The sequence below is a fragment of the Venturia canescens genome, chromosome 1, assembly GCF_019457755.1.
Source record: "Venturia canescens isolate UGA chromosome 1, ASM1945775v1, whole genome shotgun sequence".
Classification (NCBI taxonomy): Eukaryota; Metazoa; Arthropoda; class Insecta; order Hymenoptera; family Ichneumonidae; genus Venturia; species Venturia canescens.
The window spans coordinates 33,638,003-33,651,987 of record NC_057421.1 but is presented as its reverse complement, the minus strand read 5'-3'; the positions used below and the strand labels follow the sequence as shown (position 1 = coordinate 33,651,987).

Below are 13,985 nucleotides of genomic sequence, written 5' to 3'. Positions count from 1 at the left end.
GAAAGAGGCCTGTTGCCGCTTCATTATTTCTCATTTATCATTTGTTCATTGTATCCTTTCGAGTCAGAGTAATGCCGGTAATCGCAAAATTATTCTGTGTCAATTGGCATCGATGGTTCCGCTTGGTGGCATTTTTCATTTCGCACATAAGTTTTGCAGACTTTGTCGCAACGAACTATTTCCAAATTGATTTTCAAAATATCAGAACTTGTTACGTACACTTTGTACTCGCTTTTGTCGAGTAAAGCTATTCGATAAACAGGATATGATTTCTTGTATTTTCCCCGAGTTGACATACGATTTTCACATCATCGTCCATCTCGTCCTCCAGCTGTTCGATAAAGTACGGTGAAAGTCCACTTTTTTTTGCGATACATGATAGTTTAAGGTCCCCTAATAACGATAAACATAATTCCGAGGCCTTTTACGGGGCGAGATTTTAAATTATTTCATTTACAATTTTGAATTTTTAACACGGTACTCTATGGAAGAACTCACAATGGTATTAATTGTGAAAAAATTGTACGGTGTTCGAGCTTCGGAAAAGTTTATACCGTGACGAAAATTTATCACAGATTCCGTTTCTTCAAAAAAAAAAAAAAATCATTTTACGGGGCTTTTAAGAAAGAAAAGATGAAAAAAAACTTTAGTTTTTAACGTGTCAAAAACGGATGTCAGTCACTACGTTGAACTGCTGGTAACCGCTGATTGAATTTCGGGCAAATTCAGGAATTGCGCGGAAATCGGGCAAATCAAATTTAATTTTGAGACTGATTTCATTCGTCTAGTAGCTTCGCTTTGTTTTAATGAATTAACCATTCCTCTTTCTCGGTGCCATTGCATCGATATAAACCTTCTTTTACGCAATAAAAATGTTCCCTAGATTATGTGTATTTCAAGTGTCAACGGTACCAACTCAATCATTAATTAGTCAAGTTAAAATATAAATTTTATCTTTTATGATATTTTTAAAGCATTTTATTATATTCTTATGATAAAAATATTCTCAGTGTAATTATTTATAAATTTTATTAATAATTTAGCCTTAAAACTAATCAACATAAAGCATTTGTAAACTTGATTAATCATAGAAGGGCTACTTTAACTGCAGACTTCTAAGAGGTGGACAACGTTATCAGAGTCGCGGGAGCAACTCTGATGACATATTTTGTAGATTCTACATCTTTGGGAGAAAACGCGCTTTTTTATAAATATGCTTGTTTTAGGATCGCTCCCGTGACTCTAGATTTTACTCAAGGAGAAATATTATTATCATCAAATCCAACTTAGGATGGTAACTTACCTGTTAATTGTTTATTGTGGTTGACGTTTCCAAGGCATGAAATCCGTTACCATATTTTATACTTTCAATGAAACTGAGAATATTTGTTGAATTCAGAAGGGTAAAATATAAAATTATTGTTGTGTTGATCTCATATCGAGAGCACTTACGAAATTCAAGAACTTCAGTTTTCAAATATATGAGAGTGTTTGCTGTGCACTGAAGATGAAAAATTTATAGTTGACACTATATAACCTCCTTTCGTCGTGACCCTAGTTCAAAGGTATCAAACAATCGAGTGAAATTGCTTTTTATATCTCTTGATGTGCAAACCTTCTGAAACTTCACCATTCGTTGCACATTGATATTTAGTTGATAACGTACGATAAGTTTGGAAAAGTTCGGAGATATGGAAAAACGAAAAAAGTCAGAAGAACATTCTTATTTTGACACTCGCTGATAATTTTCAATTTCATTTCCTATGGTGTGACGAAATTGTCGAAAATTATCTATAACACTTTTCCATCACTATTTATTGAATGTTTTCATCCTCGTGAAACCCAGTTTGCGTTAGTCTCAAGATGATTTTTTTTGAACGTCCGTAAAGATAACGACATTAAAATCCGAAGAAACGATTCATCAAGAATGTACAAAAAGAGAGATGGGTGAAGCGGTGCGTTGGGTTTTGTCGCGACACGCGAACTAAACTGAGAAACATTCCGACACAGTGTTGAGTTCGTTGGTGGTCGAGGAGGGAATCAAGTTGAAACTCTGCAGGGCTCGGAGTGGATCGGGTATCCTCGGTGAGAAGCACGTGTACTATGGACCAATCGCGAACAAGCAATAGGGGTGGCTGCGCCGCTGTTAAACTTTACCGCCCTTAAAGACGCACACGAGCATTCACATGAATTTCCTCCATTGTCTCACTCCCATCGGTTTCCAACGGCGTATCTATTCACTGGTTAGTTCTATGTGCATTTTTTTACTCAATTCGATACTTTATAAGGGTGGTTCCGGAAAAATGAAAAATTGACATACTCCAAAATATAGGAATACGACGGGAATCCACATGACTTGGCCAGAATTTGAGCTCTTGAAAAAAAAATTTCTCAAACGTTGTTTAAGTGACGACAATATTATTTCTGATTTCGACTAAAAATCATGGTACAGAAATGTCAAATTTTTATTGTCACAATAAAGAATATAAGAATCAGGCAAAATAGTGATTTTCCAAAAACTGGGAAAAATAAAAAAAAATGGAGTCAAAATCATGATGTTGAGATTTTTCGGTGTCATGACAAGATATATAACTTAACAGAAAGTGCACGATAAAGAAAGCGACATCTACTTCATAGAAAGTAAATTTTGTGAAGTTTCGATTTTAGAATGAAAAACTAGAGCTTGCGCATTCCATTTATTATTTTTTGTATTCAGATTTTGATGAAATTTATGTTATAAAAATGTCGATTATGAAACATTGCATCAAAAAATTATAATAACCGCTGAAACAGTTAATTTGCCATGATTATGGTCCTTGTAGAACATATAATAAATCTTGCAAGCAACTAAAACTCCCAATTCTTTTAAAAAATGTCCATCACTTGATTCTTGCTGAATAGTAATTAATTATTTCGTAGGTTGCGCGATAAATTTTTGATTAAACATCGATCGAAAGTTATCATACGTATTTTCCTATAGTTTTGAATTTAAATTTCACTGTTACGTGAAAAAATTCATGTTCATAAATTCCATGCACAAAAATGTCTAGTCCTATTTGAACGCAAGCTACGTCCAAGTACTTAAAATTAAAAAACAATAACATAAAATAGTGTTCTTTTTCGTAATGATTCAATCGTTTGAGTCCCGGAAAGAAAAATATTCTGTTCTATATTAATTTTATTCTCACGCCCATTTTCGTAGCTAATCCATTTTTTTTGCTTTTCTATAGTAATTTTTGTTTTTACTCATCATAGAAAAAATATGATTCTAAATTATTGAAGGTAAGGACAATTGTGAAAAAAAACATAGTGTTTCCACGTAACTTGACCGATTAGAATATTTCAAATACAATTCGATCATGTGAAATTCCGGTTTGTTGGCGAATAGAGGGTATTCGGAAACACGGCATTTCCCGTGGTCCAGAGGTCCAGGACCTAGACAGCCTGAGGAACACCGAGGGTGGTTGTCCTCGTTCGTGTGAATTATTGGGAAAACACGTATGCCTTCGGCCAACCTCTGAACCAAATCGAGTTACACGTATTATATATATAAAGGGATAGGCGGCACAAGGTATACGGCAGAAGTGCCGGACTCGTTATCCCTTCTCTCCCCTCGACCGCGTTTTCATCACGCTTTATTACACACCCGTTAAATTAATGAAGAAAAGGCTCAGTGTACACCAGGGATTGGTGTACACACAAGTATAAGGATGTATACAGTAAAACACAATACACAGTACGAGAACTTGGCCGCGTAAAATCACGAGTCAATTCTCTTTCATTAAAGCTTTGAAGAGGGTTTTCTCGATCATCGCATCTTTCAACTCGATCATGAAGCGTAGAACAAGCCCAGTTTTGATTGATCGATCCAATGTCTAGTCTTTTACTTTTTTAGTTTACAGTTTTACTTGCATCATCCGTCTATTTTATACTATCGTCGTTCCTCTCTCGACCGCACTATTCAATTTTGCCCTCGTTTCGATTTCGACTCGGGGAGAATAGGGAAAAGTGGAAGAGGCGGGCAAAGCGAAATACTCCCCCGAAAATTTAGAACATTTTTTTCTCCGTTGAAAATTTACAAAATTTAGTTATCCGGCTGAAAGCATGCTTTAAAAACGCAAAATTAGAGGAAAAATTTTTTTTTTTCAAATTTAATTTTATTTTCGATAAATAAATTGAATTATCAGCTCAAGATAAGCCGTGAAATAGTTATTATCATTGAAAATACGATAAATTCATGTTACTCTTATTTTTTAAGAATACACACTTGAAAGTGAGAAAAATTACAATTCTTCTGATTTTTTTTGGTAATACCACGGAAAATAGATACAATGTGTATTCAATAAAACAATAGCAGTGCCTCCTCCTAGCGATATGGCAAAATCGCCATATCACCATGAACTGAGGAACTCGTTAAAATTTCAGTTTTTCCCTGTCAACGTTGCTTCCAAGGCACAACATTGCTTACAGTTGGGATGGGAAAATGTCTAGTGGCACTGAAAATGCTATTCTAGTTTTCGAATGAGCTGATCCCATTTCGATTTCCATCGAAGAATTCAGCCGTGGATTCTGAATCAAATTTTAATCTGAATTATTTTCGTCATAAGATTTTTTTTCATATTTCAGACGAAAATGAGTGTGATGAGAACAGTGCGTTTGTTCTTTTCCATTGACCAATTTGATTAAAAATGAGGCAAAGTAGATACAAAAAAATGTCGACATTATCATTTTAATTATTTCAACGAAGTTCCGTTGAAATAGAACTTTTAGACAATATTCAAAATAAATTTTAAAAATGGGGCAAAGTAGACACCAACATTGTTTTCTCACAAAGAAAAGACCACTTCTGTCCCATTTTTTTCATAAAATTTAAATTTTATTTAATTTCACCACACATCTGAGAAAATTAATCAAAATCGTCAAAAGAGCCTTTTTTGCAGCAATAGTTAATAGAACGTATGTAAATCGACACTAGCTTTACTGCTAATGGTGTCCTCTTGCCCCAAGTTCTTCCAAGAGTACTATTAAGTTATCGTAAACGAGATAAAATTTTATAAATATCTATCACATATGTTGGATGTAACCATATTTTCAATGATAATAACTATTTCACGGCTTATCTTGAGCTGATAATTCAATTTATTGATCCGAAAAAAAATTCAATTTTCAGAAAAAAAAAAAATTTTCCTCCAATTTTGTATTTTTGAAGCATGTCTTCAGCTGAATAACGAAATTTTGCAGATTTCCAATGGAGCAAAAAAAATGTTCTAAATTTTCAAGAGAATGTTCCGCTTTGTCCTACTCTCCCTTACTCTTTCGATCTGGTTCAAATAACTGAAAAAATGAGCATCAGAAGAAAACAAACACAACACAGTAGACATATAAAAAAAATAATTGTCGGAAAAATATGAGGCTACGATGTTTCCGATGCTCGTCACTTTTTTCTTATTATTTTATCGATCGGAAAAACTCGACTGTCCCAGTTTTCAAGTAATTCTTAATTTTCCCGACGGACATTCATGGAATACTTTCAATAACCCAACGATTTTTATTGGTCGACTCTCATTCATTGAATCAAAAACGAATAAAGCTTACAATTATTCGATCTACATATGATTTGTGAATAAGAAATTGGAGAAATTGGAGGAATAAGAATAAGAAGTGATCATTGAATTGGCAATTTTTTCTTTGGAAAATTAAAAATGAAATAAAACTAAGTATCGAGCCCTGAATAAGGTTGAGTAAAATTTTGGAAGAGAAAAAAAACCAAATACTATGCAACATTTGAGATGAGAAAATAGCGAAGTGGTGAGAGCAGAATAGCAATAGTAGTGAGCAGGGCATATACAGAATAAAAGCATAAAGAGAGAGGCAGCTTCCTAAAGCGAGGGGTGTTGTCGGAGTCAAAGAAGGAAATGTAGGGAAAAGGGATGAACGTGAGGGCTGAAACGCGCTTATAGAGGCACCATGGGATTGGCCAGAGGGAGAGAGTAAGGGAGGCGTTGTTGCATTTGTATTCACCAAGGATTTCGGTTCGGTTGATGAGTTCAGACTGACGTATCGACGCTTACGTGACTCGTCTGACTGAAATCTCATACCGAACACGGTTTCGTTGGTTATGCTTTTTAGACTGTGTCTCCAATTTTTTATTAGAATTCATATCACATGAGTAGTTATTATTATTAAATTTCCAAGCGCTCAAACAAGTAGAAAATCATTACTGGACTGAGCTCACTCAGCTGAAAAAGTTTGAGTATTCTAATTTTCTTCAAGTTGTACAGCTTTTTCTATTCCGATTAAAGTTCGCCGAACACTGTTTCCCATTGACATTAACTATGCGAGTTGGTTTGTGCGATTTGCATTGAATTTGAATATAGAGTACATTAGAAAAACGAGAGCCAAACCGAAAAACAAACGGAGTGTATCCGGGAAAGTAGAATTCTTCTGGAGAACATTATTCTCAATTTTTTTTTTCAATCGAGCACACTTTTTTCGAATGACCTATTCAGAGGATTTCTCTATGTCTTTTTATTTTCTCTTTTTATAACTCTCTTGATACAACATTTTACTCAAACAATCAAGAAACGAGTGAAATGAAGAGTCGGAATCAACGAAGGTATCATGCCAACAGCATGATAGCAGATTTTTGCTGTACGCTAAGAAGGGATATGGAGAGAAAAATTACTGTTAGAAAAAAACACCATTGTAAAAAGATATCTGTTTCCAATAAATGATTTATCTTTAAACTCTTTTACTTAAGAAAACAGCAGTAAATTTTAAAAAGACTGAATTATAATTGAGATAGATAAGAAACCATTCAATTATTGTTAAGTATGACTGCCTCGAGATTCGATTCCTATGGTATGGTTAATACTGATTGATGTTAAGTAAGTCACTTATATACAAAAATAAAAATTTCAATATAATTGTCGAAGTTAAATGATTGTACAAAGAATGAAGGTGATAATGAAAAGAAAATATAATTTCACAGAAAACAAAAATATATTATAAACATTAGGGTGGGTAAAATGAAATGACTATTTATTTTTCACTCGATATAATAAAAAATAGAGTATTTGGCAACAAACTTCAGCAACTTTTTTTTTGAAAGAACCATTAGATCACTTTAAAATCTTTAAATGACCCTACAATTTTCTTGATATCGTAGAGTTGAATTGTGGCCTACAAACGATGGTTATAAAGAAAACGTATATTTTTTCAAAGAACTTAAAGTTGTAAAAGATGTTGCAGAGCGTGGAGTGGCTTTAGTGAACGGTTATACAATCAATGTCGGAGAAAAAATAAAGAGCAGTTTCAATATTTACTGCAAGTCGTAAAACATCATCGATCAAAGTTTCTACATTGTAATAAAAAATACTGTAAATTAAAGAAAAAACAACTTCGTACTCGTTTTTTAAAACTACTTTGAGAATGAAATTCTTTTGTAGATAATAAAGATAATAAAGATAAATGACAATAATTATAGAAAAAAGATGTTTCAACTTTATTTGAAAACAATAAATAACATATATTTTTTCTCACTGATAACAAATATTTCAAATTTATGTATTAAAAACGAGGCAAGTACAATGCAGAACTAATTATTACCGATTATTTTCTTTACGATTACTTTTATTGTTTAGATTCAAGATGGCTTTTTTGTAGTGCATCGAATGTTCTATAAAAATGTGTAAAAAAAATTCTCTCAACCTCAACGGTTAAAGTCTAATAAAATTCCGAAGTTAGAAGAATAAATTTCCCATATTATTTCATCGGAAAATACAAATTTGCGATGATGGACCTGCTCTTAATTCGAATATTAATGACTAATATGTGGCGAAAGTTTTTTGACGATGCCAAACGATTTATTTTTCAATATACCGAGTGAAAAAAAATAGTCATTTTATTTGATCAACCCTAATAAACATGATTGGATTTAATTTTCGTCGAGAGATGTCTCTAGTTCTTTTTCAATGATTTGATCAAAGATAGAGAAATCCACTGAATAGATCATTCGAAGCAAACAAAATACATTAAAAACAGGGACGGTGTGTGATTCATGTAGTTCTTTTCTCGTCTCATTTGTATCACTATTGCATTTCACTCTCATCAAAACTCATGAAAAAACGCATTTGATCTAACCACGATTCTCCGAATTTTTCACCTGTTCTCACTGTTTACTGCGATCTACTCAACGTTTCCGGTTTCGTTCGGACTACGTGAGACCATATGACGAGTGAAAAATATATACAGAATAGAAACAAGTCTCAAATTTAACAGAAAATAAGTTAAAAACTAAAAATCAATTCGTCATCATAGTCGTCCATAAAATTCTCTGAATGGTTTATTGCTAGTTCATAAAAATAAATTCATTTGAAAATTTTGGTTGCGATTTGAGAAAAACTAATTGTCCGATAGCGTCTAGATTTCGCATCCCGGAAGTATTTATTGATCCTTATTACATTCCAAATAACCATCGTTCTAATTTTGAAAATGATGACGATATAAATTCATAAAAAAACCCAATTTGGAACGGAATTTTTTTTTCTGTAATTAAACGGGAATCCACCAACATATCGAGATACATATATCGAGTAATTACCTGATCGCCGCTATTGCAGCTCTCGATCATTTTCCCGGTTAAGGAAGTTGAGGCAATAGAAAGAAAATTATGTCATCGCTTTTAAACCGATTGCATCTTATAAAGTAAAGTGTAAAAAAAATCAGTTAAATTTTCAGACACTTTAGGAGCGTCGTTGTTGAGAAAAATTAATAACAATTTGGACCAAATAACATGTAACCTTATGGAAGTCAAGACACATTCAGTGATATCTCCGTTAAAAATGATACTAAAAATATGAAATTTTTTGGGCAACATGGGCAAGGCTTGCCGAATGATGTCAATTTTTTCAGATTTATTAGGAGATTTGCTGAGATTATATTAATAATAATCTGTTTCCCGTGCATTTTTTTGAGGCTAGGATCATCACCGTCCATGTTTTCGACTGAACTTTCACCGGTTTTTCGTCTTTTTTTCCCGACTTTTCTTTGAAGTGTCTGCAACATTGCCAAACTGTAAACTGGCCTAACTTTTGAAAGGCACAGGTTATAACTTTTGGGTAAAAAAAATGACTGTACGGCCTCAACTTCCTTAAACAGGAATAATGCGTTTTTTCCACTGACCGAAAAGTAAAATTGAAAACTTGAGTTGAAATAATCACTAACACAGTAATAAACGTACTACGGAAATTCACGGACATATCACGATAAACCCAAAAAATTCCCTTTTGAAAAAAAAGTTGGGTCTAGTACATTGATCGTCTCTTGTATCCTAGTAATTTCACAACAAGTGTTCAAAAAGTTCCAAAAAACAATTAAGAACATACCTGAAAATAGTTTCATCATATATCAGGAAGTCTATGAATCGAAAAAACCCATCGGTGAGCTTTCACATCCCGATCACGATATAGCAGTCGGAAGAAAAATATATAGAAGGTATTCCATGTGAGATTTTTCTAAACAGCCATAAACCCCAAAATTCCCTAGGGAAAAAAAGGTTCGGACAAGTACATTGATAGTCCCTTGTTTCTGCATGGACTAAAAAAAAAATTCAATACCAGAAAAAAAATTTATATAATGTAACGGGACAGCCTTACCCCTGGCACGATTTCTGGTTTGACAGAAATCGGTCAAAGGGCTAGTGTCGGACGGAGCGCTCTCGCGTCAGCGGAGCACCGCCCGTACGACAATAAGGCTCCCAACCTTTCCTTCATCCTCCTCCTTATTCCTACCGAAATTGTACAAAAACAAAGTAATAATGGAGCCTATCATTCCTCGATAACGAGAAGATTGCTTCTCGCAGTACGCTTTAGCGAGGCTAAGCCCGATTGCATAGCGAGAAAGCAATGTAGAGCACTGGATGCTCCTATACCGGACGAAAGTATCCGTTCTTGAAGGTCGAGTTCGAGCCAAGCTCCTCGGATTGCAAGATGGTGAAATCGGAAGACTTTACCCGCTCCTGGCAAAAATCCGCCGGTCAGTACACGAACCTGCACACTGACACCTCTCCTACGTGAGAGAAGAGGATCTAAAAAATCCTAAGTTTCGGTATTTGGGAAATTGACCACCTCCCGAATAACGAAACGTTTAAATAAATAAAAAACCAAAAATAAAAAACAATCGGAAAAAATTCTATTGAAATATAAAAAAATGTAAAATAACCAATTTTTTAAAATCAATTGCAAAGAATTTTCATTTAAGTCCAGCATTAAAACTTATGATATCAATTTGAGGCCAAGTATTTCATGATAATTCAGAATATTTATTCCTACAGGTACCATCAGGAATTTGAGAAAGTTCTTATGAATCAAAAAAGTTACCATTTGAGTTACGTGCAGCACTAAAATTTATTATATTAATCGGAGAACAAGCGTTTTATTAGCAATTCCGAGTTTTAACATTATAAAATTGTTTCAAGAATCGTTTACAAAAAAAAAAAACATACATCAATGGTATAGTAATCTGTTACTCTATGGTGGCAGAGACTTGGAAGAAAATCGATTCTTCTCAGACTTTTAGGATCCCCTGGTATTATTCACAATTTTCGATGTCGATTTTAGATCGGTACAAATTATGTTTAAATATGTGTTAAAAGTAATTGTCCGGCCCATAGCCTGTGGACGGTAAATTACCTAACCTAGTGGATGCTCAGGATCTCGGAGCAACTCAGTGACGATTTTGACAAAAAAAATCTCCTTTATTTTGTCAAAATTCGGTTAATAAATAATTCGAATAAATTTGATTGTTTTAATTTTTCATAAGAATTCTGAGTTTCCACGTTTCTTTCATACCTGCTCCTTTTCATTAAGGTAGCTCGAACGGCGTTCAGGCTGGGTCGGCTTGAGCGTTTCGTTACACTATTTACACACGATATATAATCACGCAATTGACGATATATTTACACTGGACAATTTTCCTCGCACTCTGGTTTAATTGAAGGATTATCTCAGTTGATACTTATTTACAATCGAACGAAATAATGAAATCTTGAAATGTTTCGTTGACTTATGCATCACGCATTTTTTATATTCTTTTTCACACACAGATCACAGACTACATTTACGCGGCCGCTTTTATACCGGTTCAGTATACCACAAGTTTTAACAAAATAAATACTAATATGCACTCCGTTAGATGACGAAAATTATTTTTATTTATCCCGCACGCACTTCATAACATAACCCCAAACGCCAACATGACGTGAAACTTCGGCTGGTGGCTTTCGAGCTCTCGAGCTCCTTATTAGCTTTCCGCCAATCTTCCCTGCTCTTTTTATTGAATGTCATTGGCCCAGAAATTTTCTCACCCCTCATCGGGTGCATCGTAAAGCCAGACTGCTGGCCCAATATCATCGACAGTATTTTCAAATCGCCACAGATTTGCCACTTATGTTCGACGTAATTAAGCTTCTCTAGAACCTTCTGAATGTTTTCGTAATTTTCTTTTAGCACCACTGAATGGGCTAGCAATATCGGGGCATAAAAGTTGCCTATATGAAGCAATACTCCTTTGAGACTCCGCTTCGATGAATCAAGGAACAATTTCCATTCGTCTGCTTTATAAGATTAAGATTTCAGTTCATTCATCAATCCTTCTACATCGTTGCAGTATACCAGTTCTTCCTCCTGAGAGTAATATTCACGAAACTTCTCTTCTCTATTCCGATATACTGTAACTTTAGTGTCCTTGGCTAACCGACTTTTTTTTCTTAGCGAAGAAGCTAGATATTCTACGCCATCTTTCGGCGACCCAAGATCTCTGATTAAATCGTTCAATTCCTGCTGCGAGTAAGGTTCAAGGATTTTTCGTTTTTTATACCCAGTGAAAAACTCAGAGAGAGCCGCATGTCGTAGTTTCAAGGAAGTCGTTGAGAACTTCTTAAGCAATAACAAAAGCCCGAATTACAAAGAAATCGTCAGAGTCATCAACTACGGTAAACAAGGTTGTTTGATGAATCTCAAATTGCACTTGTTACATTCCCCCGTGGATGCATTTCCTGAAAACCTTGGCTCCTACAGCGAAGAACAGGGAGAGCGTTTCCATCAAGATCAGATGGCAGATTTCTGTTGAATGTTAAAGAGGAAAATGCCTAGGAAAGGAAAAATTTATAGATATATAAGTCTTAGAGGTATTTTTAACGTGTAAGTACAACGGCCAAATTTTTTTTGTTTCAATTTAGTGGTTTATAATTTTTGTTCGTTTGTCATTTTTTTTTTATTTTTGTGATCTTAATTCTTTTGGTCGCCATTTCTCTTTTTAATGTTTCTTCTTTGTATTTCTTGTGGTTGTAATTTTTTGCATCCTTATTTTCTTCTTTGGAATTTTTTTTTGTAATTTGATGTGCTTGGCAACTTCTGCATTTATTTCACAACGTTTTGTTTCTTGAATTGAAAATCTTACAAACATTGATTTCTACGATTTTACCGGTGACTGCCCTAAGGGTATGAAAATGTAGGGTAATTTGGGGCAAAATGGACTTTCCCGAAACTGAAATTTCTGAAAATGCATAAAATTTTTTTTTCGGTCCTGACCATAAATCATGGTAAATTGTTGAATTCCACGGTGACATCCCCAAAAAATTCAAGTTTCAGAGCAAAATAGATCTCAAACTATTTTCTCACGATCTATTCCCTTTTTTGACTTATTTTTAAAAACCACAATAGTTATCAAAGTACGAATAAGGAAAAAAGGTTTTTTATTCATTTTTTACAAAAATCGCACTCATAGTTGATATCTTCGTCTTCAACACTTGTACATAAGGTGTGTGCCCATTTTTTGCATGTTACACATAGTAAATCCAATCTTCAGAGGACAACGAATATAACCCTTCACAAAAAAATGCAACAAACGTCTTCAAAAGACGAGGACTTGGCTGTCTTGGTGAGCTTTTTTCTGTCTGCTAAACTGCTACATTTCGAAAAATGTCGATATATCGATTTTTATGCCTCTTGGAGGCTGTGTCCGTTGTGCCCCGGAAAATTTTTTTGAAGAAAATCCGAAAACTAGGGCCATGAATCAATGGTGGGACTCTGATATAGTGCGAATACCAAATATACCCCAGCACGATGGACCCAAAGTTGATTTTTTGCATTCCTCAAAAACATGACAGAAATGGGATACAAGATTTGACTCATGTCTTTTCATTTACAATCCAAGGAATGGAGCCTGAGTGATCCCATTTCTTTTCCCATATTACCGAGTTGACATCCTATTCGGAAACAGTCGCTTGCAACGGCTGCATTTCGAAAAATGTCGATTTTTCGATTTTTATGCCTCGTAGAGGCTGTGTCCGTTTTGCCCCGGAAAATTTTTTTTACAAAATTCGGAAAACGAGGACTGGGCATCAATTTTGGGATTCAAAAATAGTTGAAAGACCATATGCTCATCAATGAAACTTGCTTAAATCCTTAAGTGTCCATTTTGCCCCACATTACCCTACATGTCTCTAGTTTTTTTACAGTACGATTTGACTGAACGCGATGGAAACTAACGATCATCTAGATGAATCGAGCCTCACTACCACTGGAACTCAATCTGAAAAGGCAAAAAATAAAGACGCTCCCGTTTAGTTCACAAAGCCACCGCGAGGTGGCGCTTCAAAGATCAGATTTGTGGGAACGTTTCTACTGAACGGTTGAAATCAGTTTTACATTATCAATAACGAAACGGACATTCACACCAGCAGCAACGTCAACGGTACCGGAAAAGACATTAAAAACACATTCCGGAAGAGAAGTCGGGCGTGACACATCGGAAGCAACATCATCAATCGCACCAAAGAGAACGTTTAAAACGTATCCCGGAAGAAAACAAGTCAAATTTTTAACGCCTCCGCTCGGGGGGGGGGGGGGGGGGGGGGGGGAGTACTGTGGGAACACAAGCTCGCTCGAGTCGGTAGCCTCGCTCACGCCGCCACGGCTGTGCGG

At 34.9% G+C, this 13,985-nt stretch overlaps 1 protein-coding gene across 2 annotated transcripts in view; it reads right to left on the bottom strand.

The window, feature by feature from the left end:
* The window catches only part of LOC122410660 (protein espinas-like), a 290,979-nt gene that overhangs the window by 129,889 nt on the left and 147,105 nt on the right, over window positions 1-13,985 (bottom strand). The window contains exon 1 of one of the 2 annotated variants that reach the window (XM_043419020.1): window positions 1,304-1,967. The exons of the other annotated variant lie outside the window; for it this stretch is intronic. The gene's annotated coding sequence lies outside the window, so the exon portion shown is untranslated. Of the gene's footprint in view, window positions 1-1,303; window positions 1,968-13,985 lie in introns of those variants that run through there. 2 annotated transcript variants of the gene reach the window in all.